At 36.8% G+C, this 17,563-nt stretch overlaps 1 protein-coding gene across 1 annotated transcript in view; it reads left to right on the top strand.

Moving 5' to 3' along the window:
- Positions 1-17,563, top strand: part of LOC136035178 (dual 3',5'-cyclic-AMP and -GMP phosphodiesterase 11A-like) — a 263,712-nt gene that overhangs the window by 138,743 nt on the left and 107,406 nt on the right. The gene's annotated exons all lie outside the window — the stretch shown is intronic.

Raw genomic sequence — 17,563 nt, forward strand, 5'->3', positions numbered from 1 at the left:
TAATATGTTTCTATGTTTTTACCGTGTTAGCCTGGTAAATGATGGTATAATTTGAGATATTTTGTCAGAAAGAGGGGTTAAATGTACTTGTAAATACTTTTGAAGGCATATTTTCCTCTAGTTAAATGGACTGAGCTGCATGCCTATATTTATAGTTTCATAATGTTTTCAATTACAGATTTCATACCGGTCCTACTTAGATTCATCAGGCCTTTACATATAATTAAATAAACAAAAAGTTATTTTAACTGAAAGTAAGGAGTGACATTAAAGCTTAAAACGAACAGAAACTATTCAGTATATGAAAGGGGCTGTCCCCTCCTCGACGCCCCGCTATTTATGCTGAAGTTTTTTATTGTTTTAAAAATTAGACTTATGAGAAATTGTCAAACTTTAGCGTAAAGAGCAGGTTGTTGAGAAGGCGACAACCCCTTTCATGTACCGAATAATTTCTGTTCGTTTTAGGTTTTAATGTCGCTCCTTATTTTCAGTAAAAAAACAACTTTTTTTGTTTAATTTCTGAACATTTTTGAATTAATTCAAACATTTTTGGATTTTAGCTTACCGAACATGAATAACTAAAAAGAATTGTGCATATTAATGTTATTGATTTTTGGCTAATTGGCTTTCTCAAAGTTTTAATCTGATAATTTTTAGAAAAAAGGGGCGGGGTGGGGGCTTAGCTGCCCTCCAATTCGTTGTTGCTTAAAATGGCCATTAGAACTTTTAATTTTATTTACGAACGTATTTGTTAGTAATAAATATACGTAACATACATATTCACTTACGTACCAAACTTCTATATTTTTATTACGTATGTGAGGGGGGTCGCCCCCTCGTCAATACCCCCTTCTTTACTCCAAAGTTAGAATTTTGTTTCAATTCCTTAGGAATGACCCCTGAACCACAACGGCCGTTTAAATAGAATATAAAGCTATTTTGAAATTACTAAAAATACTTTAGCGTAAAGAACGAGGTATTGACCAGGGGACGAACCCCCTCATATACTTAATAATTTCTGTTAGTTTTAAATTTTAATGTTGCTGCTTACTTTCAGTTGAAAAAACTTGTTTTTATATTTAATTTCTGAACGTTTTTGAATAATGTATGTTATGATTTTGGCTCACCGTACATGAATAATTAAAACGAAATTTGCAAATTAATTTTACTTTTTTTGGCTAAATGGTCTTCTCAAAATTTTGAGAAAAAAGGGGCGATGGAGGGGACTTAAAAAGGTCACTAGAACTTTAAATTTTATTTACGAACGTTTTTCTTAGTAATAAATATACGTGAGTACATAAATATACTCACAAATTAACTTATGTAACGAACTTCTATATTCATATATTTTTATTACATATATGATGGGGTTCGTTCTTTACAATAAAGTTCAAATTTTGTCCCGATTCTTTAAGAATGACCCCTGAATCACAAAGGCCGTTTAATCAGAATAAATATCTCTTGTGAAATTACTTAAAATATTTTAGCGTAAAGAGTGAGATATTGAGTAGGGATGAACCCCCTCATATATGTAATAATATCTGTTTCTTATAAGTTTTAGTGTTACTCCTTACTTTCAGTTGAAATAACTTTTTTTTAATTTAATTTCTCATTGTTTTTTTAAATAATGCTCGAAAATCCAGCGCTCTCTTGAGGGAAATTCTCTTCCTCTTGATAAATTTCTTCGTGGAGAGATCCTCTCACATAACCCCCGACATCCCCCCTCAGAAAAAATAACCCCTGAAAACGTAAGTAAACATCGTCAATAACCAATACAATATGTAAACAAAGGGCAAAGTTCATAACTAGCAGCCCTTCTCCCAGAGACTCTGGGGGATTAAGTCGTCTTCAAAGACATATTATTAGATTTTCGACTATGTTGAACAAAATGGCTATCTCCAAATTTTGATCAGGTGACTTTGGGAAAGAATGACCGTCGGAGGGGCCCTAGCTGCCCTCCAATTTTCGGCCACTTAAAAGTGGCACTAGAACCTTTAACTTATGTTAGAATGAGCCCTCTAACGACACTCTAGGAGAACTGGGTCGATGCAATCACCCCTGGAAAAAACCCATCAACAACAAAACAAACAAACACGCATCCGTGATCTTTCTTTTGGCAAAAACTGTATAATTCCTCGTCCTTACAGATAAGAGCTTGAACCCATTATAGTGGGCTCTCTGATGCGTTGAATCTAATAATGTGATTTTCATTAAGATTCTGTGACTGTTAGGGGTTGTTCCCCTTTTTTATTTCAAATAAGGCAATTTTTCTCAGGTTCATAACTTTAATTGGTAAAACTAAACTTGATAAAGCTTATTTTTTCAAAACCAGCATAAAAATCCAATTCTTTTGGTGTATATACTGGGGAAAAAATTACGTTTTTTTTTTAGTTTCGGTTACCATTGAGCCGGATCGCTCCTTACTACAGGCCGTTGCCACGAACTGTTTGACTAAAGGTAATAACTTTTGTGGGATAGCAGACATATTTCCAGGAACTGTAAAATGTCATTCATGAATGTTCGCTCAGGAAAGATTTGCCTAATTGACTGTTGAAAATGCTCCATCAGTTTGACAAGTTCCTTTGTGCGTTTGGCAGCTCTGCAGAACTTACATTGAAAAGCATTTTATTGAGAAAAATCCAAGTATTGACATATTTCATTAGAAATCAATATTTGTTTGATTCGAACACTTAAGGGAAGATAGAATTAATGTGGGTATTATCTTCAGGGGAAAATTTCGTACAATGGTGCCATATGGGAGTATCTAGAAAAGTCTACATTTATACAGTGTTGTTTTTTTAAGTTAATTAAAAAAAACACTTTCCAAAAAAGAAGTATTTCTAAGAAAAGTAAAGGCCATATTAAACTTAAGGTCAGCAGATACAAAAACAAGAAATTACTATTAAAGAATAAATAAAACCCAAAACGGACAGAAATTAGATAAACAATCATAGCAAATAAACATACAATAGGTACTAATATAAACGAATGAATAAATCTTAATACAAACAAAACTTAAATTAAATATGCAAATCAAACATGAAACGAACAAAAGTCACTACAATCAAGAGTTTGAGTTTTGCCTCCTTCTCTCACTGTAAGAGCCTAAAACCTGCTCCTTCATTGGCGCTTTACTGAAAACGAATTATATTACAAATGTATCCTTTTGTATTTATTATAATATTAAAAATAAACATAAAATTAGAGTAAGATTAAGTTATGAAGTTATGAGCTTTCTTCCATTAATATCATTATATGTCAAATATTCAGTTTAATTTTGTTAGTTCTTTCCAAGACTGTTCAAGACAAATATAGTTTCACTACAAAAAAGAGTTTGGATACTGTCCCCTCCCTTAACTGTAAAAGTCTACTCCGTCATTGGATGTTCACTGACAAACAGACTATATTACAAATATTTTCTTTTCCAGTTATTACAGCTTTGAAATAAAAATTACGGCGAGATAAAATCTTGAACTGTTTGTCTTTCAACAATTGATATCATTACATATCAAATATTCAGTTTAATTTTTTTTGTACTTTCCAAGACTGTACAAGACATTATAGTTTTCAGTAAAGCACCAATGACGCAGTAGGTTTTAGGCTTTTACAATGAGAAAAGAGGAAAAGAAGGAGGAATATCCTAAATTCTTTTTTGTAATGATTTTTTTCGTTTAAAGCTTAATTTACATATTCGATTTATGTTTCACTCCTTTCCATACCTATTTATTCATTTATATTATATCTATTTATTCTATTTATATTTATATGCTTGTTTGATATGATTTTGATTTGATTTCTGTGTGTTTTGGGTTTCAATTGCTGTTTAATAGTATATTCTTGTAATTTATTCATTTAGATTAGTACTTGTTGTATCTTTTTTGCTATGATTGTTTATTTAAGCTCCGTTCGTTTTGGGTTTTTATTATTTAAAAGTAATTTCTTGTCGATAGTAATTTGAATTTTAACAGGTATTTGTATCTACTGATCTTAAGTTTAATATTGCCTTTAATTTCTTTTTTGAGAAACGTCTTTTCGGAAAGTTTTTTTGAATTTATTTTTGTTCCTCTTTGTTTGCAAATGGTTTCAAGTTTTTGGAAAATGCTTTATCTCAAAATCAATTGTTTTTCAACATCAAACTTTCATCAAAGTATCAAAACTAGTATCAAAGTACCAAAGTATCAAAGTAAAGAAAACATCTAAGTAAACAAGGTATCAAAGTAAACAAAGTAACAAATTAACAATGAGCAAGTTCCGTAACTCAAAGCAATTTTCCCAGGGCTGGGAGGAGTTCAAACGTGGAAGCATATATATTTGGCCTTTGAACTATTTTGAACAAAACGACTACCTCTATGTTTTAACCGGATGACCTTTGGGAAGGTGGGGAGAGGGCTAACTGCCCATTGATCACTTTTGACTCTTAACAGAAGAACTAAAAGTTTTAATTTCTGATCAAATGAGCCCCATCTAAAGACTTATTTTCTAATAATGGACAACTTACTTAAGTTACAATACTTTCCTAATTTCATATGATGTATTTGAGTGAAAAATGCACAAGGGCTTGTTAATTTTGATAATTCTCCATTCTTAAAAAGGGCACGATAAATTTCGGTTTCCGATCGAAGGAACTTCCTCCAAAGTTTATACGACCACGCCTTCCATAGAATCCTTATATTTTAACGATGGGCTGCTAGTATAACCTACAGGCCTTTCGCCAGGGGTGGAGGAGGGGCCCATACCTGGAACCAAAGCTATTTGACATTTGGACTATTTTGAACAAAACGGCTAGCTGAAAATTTCGATCGAACGAAGTTAGATAAAAGGCAGAGGAAGGTGGGGAGGGGGCGGTTACCTACCATCTGATTACTCTTGACTTAAAAAAATGGAGCTGGAACCTTTAATTTAAATCGAACGAAGGTTTCCAAAGTCTATACGATTATCCCTTCGATGAAAACCTTATATATGAGCAATAGATAGCTTGCATGACTTACGGCGCCTGCCTTTGGGGCAGTGGGAGGTTTGTCAACCCCGCGGGGAATAGATTATTTTAGCTCTTGACTATATAAGACATAATAGCAATCTCAGAATTTTGAATGGATACGTTTGGGGAAAAGAGGGATTGGAAGGGGGGCTTGATGCCCTCCAATCAAGTTTGACTCTTAAAAAGGCACTATAAATAGGCTAACCTATTTTTAGGTTAAACCTAGCTCTTAACCTAGCTCTAATCAGATTCCAGGCCTAGGGTCGGTTGGGCTAGCGACCCTCCACCCGAAAATTAAGTGCTACGAAAAGTGACAATATAGCCTCGGACCCGGATTCCCTTTTAAGATCTCGACCATCGCGCGTCAATGGACATGCTGACGACGTCAGAAAGACTGACAGACTGAACCTTATGGACCGAAGGGGGCTACGAATAGCCACCTGGAATGTCTTGACTTTGAATGAACCTGCGTCAAAGAACCTACTCTCTGAAGAACTTCGCAAGAATAAAGTGTCAATTGCAGGTCTTACAGAAACACGTCTTACCGAAAGCGGAGAAGAGCGAATAGGTAACAGTGACTCATTGCTCTGGTCTGGAGGAAGCTCGAGAAGGAATGGTGTTGGCCTTGCACTAAATAACCTTACAAGAAAGGCCTTACTTTTACACGAAGCTGTATCGGACAGATTAATGAAGGCCCGCTTTGGACACAAACATGGCAAGATGACTGTCATAATATGCTATGCCCCGAACAACGATTCTGATGATGCAACTAAGGAGGATTTCTACTCTGCTTTGTCCAGATGCCTTGCAACAGTTCCCCCCCCCCATGATATAACTGTTCTCCTTGGCGACTTTAATGCGACAGTGCGCGATGATATGGGTTTATGGCGTGGCACAGTTGGTCCTGTATCCCCCGATCCACTTAACGACAATGGGCTTCGCTTACTTGAACTGTGCCGATCTCACGACCTCTACATTGCAAACACCTACTTCCAACGCAAAACTATTCATCAGTACACGTGGTATAGTAATGACGGTCGTACAAAGAAGATGATTGACTACGTCATTATTTCCAAACGCTGGAGATCATTGGTGAAGAACTGCAGAACTTACAGATCAGCAGAGCTTGGAAACGCAGACCATAGGCTTGTGTGGGCCGATCTTCGGCTTCGCCTCCATGCACAACGATCGAAAAAAAAACCCGTCGCTGCAGATATTGGGAAACTAAAGGAACCAGATACTCGCCAGAAGTACAGTATCGAGATATCGAATCGCTTCGAGGCCCTTGGCTCACTTAATAGCAGCGAAGATCTCTGGAAGCATTTAAAATTGCAGACCAGTGAAGCAGCACAACTAGTGCTTGGCAAGAGGAGTTATCCAAAGAAATCGTGGCTAACTAACGAAACACTGCAAGTCATAGAGCAAAGACGGAAGGCAAGACTTCTTGGGGATATGACCACATATCGGAGGCTCAATGGAGTGCGGAACAGACTCATTCACCGGGATAGAACCCAGTTTGTTGCAAGGAAAGCCGATGAAATTGAGCTAGCTGCAAAAAAGAAAGACATGGGCAGCCTATTCAAGCATCTCCGAGACCTCACTGAAAATAAAACTCCCACCTTGGGTCCCGTGATGTCCAGGGATGGTGCACTTCTCTCTGACGAAGGTTCTTGTCTTGAGCGGTGGAAGGACCACTTCTGTTCGCTCCTCAACAATACTGGTCCGTCTGCGCCTCCTAATGATAGTCCCAGCCAACCTTGCAGTCAAAGACCTGGAACAGATGTTCCTCCAGATGAGCCTTTCAGCCCCTCAGAAATTGGACATGCAGTAAAAAGACTCAAGAATAATAAAGCTGCGGGTATCTGTGGCTTAAACTCAGAGCTGCTAAAATATGGAGGTCCTGCAATGCTCCTGTTTCTACACACCCTGTTCTCTACAATCTGGCAAACAGAGATAATTCCTGAGGATTGGCGGAAGGGTGTCATCATCCCCTTATGGAAGAGAAAAGGGGAATAACCCTACTGTCAGTTCCTGGCAAATTGTTTTCAATGGTCCTACTGGATCGATGTCGGAGCATCATTCGAAAAATCCGGCGACCGGAGCAAGCTGGTTTTATGTCGGATCGTTCAACCATCGAGCAGATTTTCACGATTCGACAAATAGTAGAGAAGACCACAAAGTTCCGACAGAAAGCATTTATTGCCTTCGTTGACTTCCGTGCTGCATTTGACTCGGTCGATCGAAAAGCTCTTTGGCGGATCCTAGAGTTGACTGGCCTACCCGAGAAATATTGCAGACTTCTCAAGGCGCTGCACCATGGGACGGAGAGCTGTGTACAAGTAAATGGTCGGCGCAGCCCGTTCTTTCAAATCACGACAGGGGTGTGCCAAGGATGTGCAGTGGCCCCAGAGCTCTTCAATGTCATCATAGATTACGTTATGACAAAAATCACTTCACGTCTCAGCTTTGGGCTCAAATTCGGAGATCATACCATCACAGATGTCGATTTTGCCGATGACTTGGCCATTCTGGCGGACTCCATGGAGCAGCTGCTGGAAGCGCTCCGAATTCTGCGAGAAGAGGCTGCCAAAGTAGGACTGCATATAAACTGGAACAAAACTAAAATTATGGCCATAGACCCGTCTTCTCCTGCTGTTAACTCTCCTTTCTTTTATAGGGAACATATATGCCCCCAGGGCATAGCTTACAGTTCCTGCTTCCGGGCCCTGAGAGGTTTAGTCGACCATAGAGTTTTTTATTATGTGACGTTGGTATTATTCCTAACAAAATGACTATCTCAAAATTTTTATCAGATAGGTTTAGAGGCATACGAAATGCCTCCGGGAATAAAAATAAATAATAAAACATTGGAGCAGTATGGCCTTTACTTTATTTGGGGAAAATAAGGTTGGTGGTGGGGGGACTAGTTGCCATCGGATCATATTTGACTCCTAGTAAAGGAATTAGAACTTTCAATTTTCTATCATTTGAATCTCCTCTGAGGTTTAAACGACCATTTCTTTCATAAAAACTTCATATGCCCCCAGGGAATATGTTACAGCCCTTCCCCTAGGCTTGGGGGGGAGAGCTGTAGATGGCTGTAGATCCCTTTTGACTCCCGAAAATCAAATGAGCCCCCTCTGAAGCCTATATGACCTTCCCTTACATAAAACCTTATATTCCCCCGTGGCTAACTTAAAAACCCTGCCCCAGGCTCTTGGGGTTTGTTTCAACCCTGGAGTTTTTATTTTCTGATGTTTGAACTATTTTTAATAAAATGGCTGTACCAACATTTTTATAGGATTGGCTTGGAGGGAAAGGCTGTGAAGGGAGGGAGGCCCTTCGGTCTCTTTTGACTCTTTAAAACTGAACGAGAATTTTCAATTTCCGGTCAGATGAGCTCTCTCTAAAGTTTATGCGATCATTCCTTCTATAAGAAACATACACGTCCCCAGGGCATAACTTACAACGCCTGCCCTGGGCCCTGGGGGGTTGTGTCGACGCCGGGGTTTTCGTTATCTAATGTATGAACTATTGGAAAAAGGCTATCCCAAACTTTATCAGATTGGTTTTGGGGAAAAGGGTGTGGGGGGGGAATAGTCGCCCCCCTGATCTGTTTTAACTCTAAAAGAGTGAATAAGAACTTTCAACTTTTAATCAAATGAGCCCTCTCTGAATTTTATACGAGCATACCTTCTATAAGAACCATATATGTCCCTAGAGTATAACTGACAACACCTGTCCCCAGGCCTTGGGGGTTTTTTTCGACCCCGGAGTTTTCGTTATATGATCCTTGAACTATTTTTAGCAAAATAACTATCTGAAAATTTTTTCGGATATATTAGGGGGAAAGGGAGTGGGGGGTGGCTAGTTGCCCTTCGATCACTTTTAGCCAGGGCCAGGGCGGCTGAAAAAGTCGTCCTGGCCGAGTGGGCTGGCGCGCTGGATTCGGGATCCCTTGTCTGAGAGGACGCGGGTTCGAATCCAAGTGTACCCAATTCTTCAGTTTGGGACGGGGGTCAGTGGCGTGATTCTGTAAGCTTAGCCAGAGTCGACCCAGCTCCAAATGGGTACCTGGAGAAATCTGGGGAAGGTAAACAGGAAGGGTGTGCGAAAGCACTGGTTGGCTGGCCCCCAGCCACCCATTGCACTTCCTGGCTGAAGGGCCAAGAAACGGAGATCAGCACCGCCGGTACGGACTGTAAAGTCTAATGCCGTATCCTTTACCTTTACCTTATTTACTTTTGAATCTCAAAAAGGCACTTGAACTTCAAAGTCCCAATTAAAATACCGCTCTGAAGTTTCAGTGACGACCCTTTCCTTATGAAGTGCCTAAGGGAAAAAATCAAAGTTCGTGGCAATGAACTGTAAGTAAGGAGCGACCAGGCTCAACAGTAACAGAAACTCTAAAAAACCTAATTTTGATACCAATAGATATATCACAAGAACTGGCTTCTTACGCTTCCAAATATATAAGTTTCTTTAAGCGTAGTCTTACCTATCAGCCTGGGAAAATTTGTCTGACTTTCGAAAAACGGGGAAAGACCCCGTAAAAGTCATATAATTTTAATGTAAAATCACATCATCGGATTCAATGTATCAAAGAACCTTACTGTACAATTTTCAAGCTCCTGTCTATAAAAATGTCTGTAAAGCTCCTGTCTTTAATTTTTGCCAAAAAGATCATGAATGCGTGTTTTTTTTTTTTAATCAGGGGTGATCTTATCGAGCCGGTGGGTGTAGAATGTGTAGATAGGTCTCATTCCAACAAAATATAGTATTTCGTATAGTATTTTCTATTGGCAAGTATTTATACATTTTTTGGGTGGGGAGAAGAGGACAAATTTTCTGCTGTGTGGATTTTTCATGGGCAGTAATTTCTACGGACTAGGAACTTTACAGGGGGGTAAATTTTTCAGGGAAAATTTTACAGAGAATTCGTCAGAATTCCTCTACAAAATTTCTTTATGTGTCTTGCTTTCTGTTTACCGATTCAATATTATGCGTGTAGATTTTAAGGGTAATTGTCCGGGCTAAATTTTCACCAAGATTGAATTGTCCAGAGGATATTTCTGTGGGGAGAGGAATTTTTCCGTGAAGATGGAGCGGCGTTATTTAAAGAACTGTCAGAAATAAAAAAAAAAACAGTTTTTAAACTGAAAGTAAAGAGCAACATTAAAATTGAAAATGAACAGAAATTATCATGTATATGAGGGGGGTTACCCCTCCTCAACACCTCATTCTTTACGCTAAAGTTTAAACTTTGTCCTTATTCTTTAAAAACGACTCCTAAAACACAAGGGTCGTTTGATTAGAATAATAAGTAGCTTTTTTTAAAGTGCCGAGAAACTTTAGCGTGAAGAGCGAAGTTTGGAGGAAGGGGCCAACTCTCTTATATACAGAATTATTTCTGTTCGTTTAAAGTTTTAATGTTGTTCCTTACGTTCAGTTGAAAAACTTGTTTAATAATAATAAAACATCAGTGCCGTACGGTCTTTACTATAGACAACGCTGAGCCGTATGACCTTTACTATATACAACGCCATAGCGTTGCCTCTGATGAATAAATTGTATAATATTTAAAAAATACAAAATCCTTGTCATTTACATATTATCAATTTCTTTTCTTTTTTCTTCTTCCATCCTGTGGTTTTTGGTTTGTACTGATATATTCTGGATGCAACTCCTTTCCTCGTTTTCTCTTCCTTTTCATTTATAGAAAATAAGTTTGCTACCTTCATATGTTTCACACATAGTTTTACTACATATCATTCCACTATTCTCACTTTTCTAAGGTGCTAAAATGCGGTTTATTTACTTGGAAGAGTCTTGAAATAAGTTACCATACTTCAGTTATTAAACGGTTCCTGACCCAAAGCGATGCAAATTGTCGGCCGTTCCCTACCTTCGTACCTGTGGCCATTTTTGTGTACCTCTAACCCGGCCTACATCCCATCTAGGTCCGTATTCAGTCTTATGTATGTGTTTCTAGGCGTACCCTTGCGGTTCAGGTGTTAACGAAGTGACTTGGTTCGCTGACCCTTAGGCTCTACCCTGTAGGAGGTCTTCGAGAATAAAGAAAAATCTTAACTGATTATTTTAAATTACTTTTCTCTTACCATTGCAAAATATTTAATTTTTATCGGACTTTTCTCTCTTGAAATAAGTCGAGTCTTTTTCAGAATAATATTTTGGCTAAAAAAGGGTGCTGCACATTTCGTCCATCGTGTTTAAGGCTTTATTTCCTCATGTATTCACATCACCAGTGCAGCTTTTGTACTTAATATGCACATTAAGCTATAAAATAGGCAGTCTCTATTGTGGAGGTCTTTTTTAGACTATGCTATAAAATATTTTATTTTAGTAGTGTTCTGAAGACAGGGAGTTAATACCTTTTTTGTAAAAGCCTTATCCACTTGGTTAGGATAATTAATTGCGCTATATAGACTAAAAATAAATCACAATTAGGATTCTGCTTATTTTTTTTTTACTTTTTCTACTTTTTTAGGCACACATTTATTCTAAAAAAAAATATTTAGTTAATTGAGGTAGAGTGGTGAGTTAATCTATCCGTAAGTCGTTGATCAGTTCTTGCGATGTACCAAAGACAGTATTTCGGTTTTCTCAAAAGAGAAGCCGATACTTTAGTAATCCCTGAAATAAACGTTGAACCACTTACCCAATCACATAACCAAATACATCATTAACCCCTTAGGTCCCAAAGGGTATCCACAAGAAATACAATGGGAAAAAACAGAAATCAGGTGACCTAGTTTTCCAATTCATTCAATGGCTGCTTCATTTGTTTGAGTGAATGAATTTTTTCTTTTATTTCTCAGTTGTTCGTTAGTATCCGTCGTTGGCAGTTCGTTGGTGTCGTCGGCAATTAGTGGTATTTGATTTTAATTCCTAATAATTTTACTACCTAGAAGAAGTAATTCTTAACCAAATTTCTAACCCTCCCTCGTTCTTAGTGATTTCGTCGTTCGAAATTTCAAATATTTACTGATGTACAATATTTGTAACTTTGAACGTTTATCGATTTTTGTATTTTTATCGAGGCATCATCTCTTTATATTTAAAAAGTAATACTGAATATCGTTATTTAGATAATAAATCTTTTTTCAAATACATATTTAAAACTAAAAGTCATCTATGTGCAGTTCTTGGGAAAAAATTAGCCTACAATTAACTACTGCTACAATTAAAATTGAATTAAGATTTAAAGTTGAGAATAAAATTGGAAGAAATTGATCCAGGTGACCAATAAAAATTGGGTTTCAAGAGAACCAGTAAAAAAAGATTAAGAAACTTAAATAATTTAATCCTACATTCAATAAACTCCCCGGAAGTGCAACAATAGAAAAAGAACAATAGAAGATATATACGAACAATGTATAAAACGCTTTTGATTATTGAAAAATATAAAATGCACACCTTTTTTGAACAAATAAAAGTAATATATATTGACTCCGTTTACAGGAGCAGCTAAGTGGTTGGAGTGCTGGCCTGTGAATTCTATGTCCAAGGGGCATGGGTTATATCCTTATCGCAGCCAATTATTTGATTTTGCACGGGGGTCAGTGGTTTGACTCTGTAAGCTCAGCCAGAGTCCACCCAGCTCAAAAATGGGTACCTGGAGAAATCTGAGGAAGGTAGAAATCAGAAGATGAAGAAATCAGATTGGTGTGCCAAAGCACAGAATGGCTGCCACCCTCATTGCAATTCTAGACTGAATGGCCACCAAACAGAGATCAGCATCAATGGTTTGGACCTTCAGGGACTAGTGCCGCCAAACTTATTTACTTACTTTATAATACCAGCTCGGCTTCCCATGAAACTCATTTTTAACATTGTATGTGACTTCAGCAGAAGATTCATCTTAGGTCCACAAGTTCTTTATCTGTTACCCTTTTTATTTCATCATATCGTTTTTTTCTATTTCCCATTTCCTTTTTTTTGAAATTTAAAGGTGTACCGCCAAAAAAATAGAGGAACCAATTTTAAAATAATTTGAGACTCAAAAGCTTCTTCTTCTTTTCACTGACTGTAAGATCAATCAGGTTTTCAAAACGCAAGATTATTGTCTCTCCAGAAATTGCACATATGAAGGGATAATGAAATGGATTTACAAGGATCTGTCATATGCAACCAATTAAATTAAAGCACATGTTTTTACAACGGAATTATAAGAAGGCAAACTTTCTTTTCTCGTGTGTTTAACAAGGCGGCCATTAATTTAATGATTAAATTCCAATTTAATAAATTTAAACAAATGCCTTTACTTACAAGGGTGTTAGAATATTGAAAAAGGACAAATAAACAACATATGGACAAAATTCCTGAAAATTTCTAAGAAGTACAAGCAGAATAATTAAAAGCTGGTCTTAAACTGAACGCTGCTATGACCGACGTCATGCATTTTAACTGGAAAGGCCCAATTCCTAATGAAATTGTACTTAGGAATTCAAAGATCTGCCCGTCTGACCAAATTATTTATCTTCGTATTTCTACTGGAAATACCATTTCCCATAGTCGTCATCTCCTAACAGAAGTCATCAAACGCCACATATCAGCTGCCTATGATTCCATAGTCTCTGCTAAGTTTCGCTTCAATCACCATTATCTCGCAACGCTGTACAAAACTGTTGCTCTTTCCCACATTCTCTACATTGCACCCTTTTGGAAGATTCTTACAAATTTTGGCAAATTGAAAATCCGTTCCACTTTCTTTCGCTTTACAAAATACCTACTGAGATATTCAACTTGGACACATAATTCAAAACTCGGCAACAGTCTTCACATAGCAGATCCTACAATAGCTGTTGCTAATCTTATGGAAAAACACAACCACAAGATTTCAAGACATGCTTGGAGCAAACTCCTTCAAATAAAGTTACCTTGTCATAGTTATGTTGTGATGTTTTTCTTTTATTATTTTTTTTCTTTGTAGTGCTCCGTCATTTTATTTTTATGCAAAGAAGGGTTTGAATAAATAATAAAATGCATGCACAAACTCAAAAAAGTTCAAAATATCACTGTTTTGTAAAATTTCTGTGTTACGGCTTGTTGTTCAGTCCCTCTAGAAAACAAGATTGAACCATATTTATTGTATGGCTCACAGTTTGAAATACGATCGTTCAGTCGAGTACGCAAAATAATCCGTAAGCAATTTCTCTGGAAACAGTGTAGCAAATCCTCTTCTTATATCAGATTGCCCGCGCTTAAAAAGTCTTCTTTATCACTGTCTTGACTACAGCTTTCAATGTTCTAATCTTAGTTTGCAGACTTATCTTCCTATTCTTCCAAACTTTTTTCAACTGTGAAAAAACACCATGAGCCTCGTCTTTTCTACTTTTAACATCTTCACTGCTCCCACTGTCTTTGCTAATAATAAAACCTCCCAAGCATCGATAATATGACCTCGTTGCCGAACATTCCCTTTTCACCTTAAACTATTCCTAGTCTAATTGACTTTGTCTTCTTGTTATATTTTTCTGAACGGAGTCTTGCACCCTGAACTCTTCAAAACCTCTAAAAATGATTCATTTTGCTCACATTTTCTTCTATAATATCTGTTAGAATAATTTTTTCAACCACCATATTCGGATACAAAGACCCAAAGAATCAGACAAACAAACAAAAAGTCAGATACAGAGACAGAAAAAACAGATTCAGACACAGAAGCATGATCAGAGAGAGTAACAAAACCAAACACACAAACACACAAAGACAGACACAGAGAAAAACAAACGCGCAGTCAGACACATAGGCATGGTGAAAGAGAAACAAAAACACACACACAAACAAACAGAGTCCGAAAAACTAACACACAAAGACAGGAAAACACAAAGTCAGAAAATCAAGCAGAGGGAGAAACATCTCTTAATGTGGCTTAAATATAACGACATTATGCGGAGTACAAAGAAAATATTCTACAAATTTTCGCTTGTCTATCATGAAGGCCTAATCTTTGCTCAAAGAAACGAGGCATTTTTACTAAAAACCTCACAATAATAGGTCTTAATATGGCTTAAATTTAGTCATAATAACAACCCCTTTTTTCAGGATTTTGTAATGCTTATGAATTTATTTATTAAGAAAATTTGCATGTGCAATAAAAAATATGTGTCATACAAAGCCATTTGAGAATCAAGACAGAGTATTGTATAGCTCACATTAGAAAATTAATACAAAGTAAATAGCAGATGTGCATAATAGATTAGTAGTCAATAGCGTTTGGACACTTGTGTGCTCTCAAGAGGAATTGATTGGAAACACACTATGCATAGCTTGTTTATCCAAAGAATGTCCAGTGGATTCTTCGTGCGGGGAATAGGTTATTTCTTAGAATTTATTCCCTAAATCCTAATAGCACCAACTGCTTGTTCGTTCAGATGTCCAAGGCATAGTTCCATTGGTGAAATCTCTGATCTTACATTCGATTCCTAAAGCAGACAAAAAATCTTTGATGACGGATTATTAAGGTTCCCTGAGGAAACAATCTTGAAGAAACTGTCTCAAAGAAAAAAAAAATATCGTCATAATAATGTAAAGAATATCTCGAAGAAAAACACACCATGTAGAAAAACACGCGTTGAAACAAAATAAACGCCTTAAGAGAAAAATGAAATCCTGAAGAACAATAATAGGTCTTAATATGGCTTAAATTTGCTCATAATAACAACCCTATTTTTTTCAGGATTTTGTAATGCTTATGAATTTATTTATTAAGAAAATTTGTAAGTACAAAAAAAAATATGTGTCATACAAAGCCATTTGAGAATCAAGACAGAGTATTGTCTAGCTCACATTAGAAAATCAATACAACGTAAATAGCAGATGTGCATAATAGATTAATAGTCAATAGCGTTCGGACACTTGTGTGCTCTCAAGAGGAATTGATTGGAAACACACGATGCATAGCTAGTTGATCCAAAGAATGTCCAATGAATTCTTCGTGCGGGGAGTAGGTTATTTCTTAGAATTTATTCCCTAAATCCTAATAGCATCAACTGCTTGTTTGTTCAGATGTCCAAGGCACAGTTCCATTGGTTAAATCGCTGATCTTACATTCGATTCCTAAAGCAGACAAAAAATCTTTGATGACAGATTATTCAGGTTCCCTGAGGAAACAATCTTGAAGAAAATGTCTCAAAGAAAAAAATATATCGATGTAAAGAATATCTTGAAGAAAAATACACCATGTAGAACAACAAGCGTTGAAACAAAAAAAAAGCCTTAAGAGAAAAATTAAATCTTGAAAAAAAATATATCTTATTTTTCATAAGATATTTTATAAGAATAGCTTTTATTTAAATGAAATATCTCATGCGGAGTTCCCCACGGGCCCTGAACTCTAACAAGCACCATGAGATTACGTCATTCTCAAAAAATTTAGCAAGTTACGCAAGATTATGTCCTCCTCAACGTAAACAGACAATCCTTATTATATAAACAACAAGTATACTATACCATTACATAACCAACAGGTTTACTATAGCATTGTGCAAAACGCAGGTGCATATAATATCGTCTTGAGGGGTGAGTAGCGTGCATAAGTAAAGAAAGATTCCCTATTACATAACAAACATCTGCTTTCTGAGGAGAGTATTTGGATGAGCAAATAAACAATCATCTATTTCATAACATACAGATGTACTTTATCATACAGGTGTACTTTAGCATTGCGCAAACCCAGTTGAGGATAATAAATTCTTGAAGGGTTTGTATCTCCAATACTATACGCCCTAAGTGTGCTTTAAAAACTTTATGGCGTTATTACTCCTATTCTCGTCAGGTCATTCGTGTGCGCATTATTCTGTTTATTGGTGTGTAGACTCTATTCCAAAATGAATGGATATTCGAGCGTGGGGATAATTTTCCGCGGCGAGATTGTTATTACAGCTGATGGATTTTCCATGGTAGGATGAATGTTTTGTGGAAGAGCGAGAAATTTCAGAGTAGAATTGCATTGGGAGTGTAGGTTATTTTTAGGGGAGGGAGGGGTAATTGCTTGTGGAAAGTAATTTTCAAAACCTTTAAAGTTGAAAATTAGATTGTTGTTAATATATAAGCAGGGGATTTTCAACGTAGAGGAAGTTTCCGCAAGGGGGAATTCTCCTTGAATTTCCTCTCATTTAAGATCGTGTCAGCACACTACTGGTAACCTTTTGGTATTTTCATAAAATTGAAGAAAAATCCTTAATTTTCATGCCAATTTATAACTTAGTGTGGGAATTAGTTTTCTTGTTTTCGGCTTCAGGGCGGTAGTGTTTTGCGTCTTTGGGGGCGAATCATCCAACAATTTATTTGTTCTCCCAGATTTTTCCTGAAACAAACTTGGAGCTTGGCTGTGTCTGTGTGAGGTTTTCACTCTACTGATCCTCTTCCCGAGCAAAATAATTAGTGACACTAGGACTCGAACCTCTGTCCCTAATGACAGGGGATCGCAAGTCAGTCCATATAAATTCACACGTCTGGAATTTATAGAAACAACTATATTCTAAGAATTATTATGACTAAAGAAGATACTTATAATATAATAAATTAACGAGTGTAGAATCTCATGGCCAAAAACCAGTA

Source organism: Artemia franciscana, chromosome 14 (assembly GCF_032884065.1).
Source record: "Artemia franciscana chromosome 14, ASM3288406v1, whole genome shotgun sequence".
NCBI classification, from domain to species: Eukaryota; Metazoa; Arthropoda; class Branchiopoda; order Anostraca; family Artemiidae; genus Artemia; species Artemia franciscana.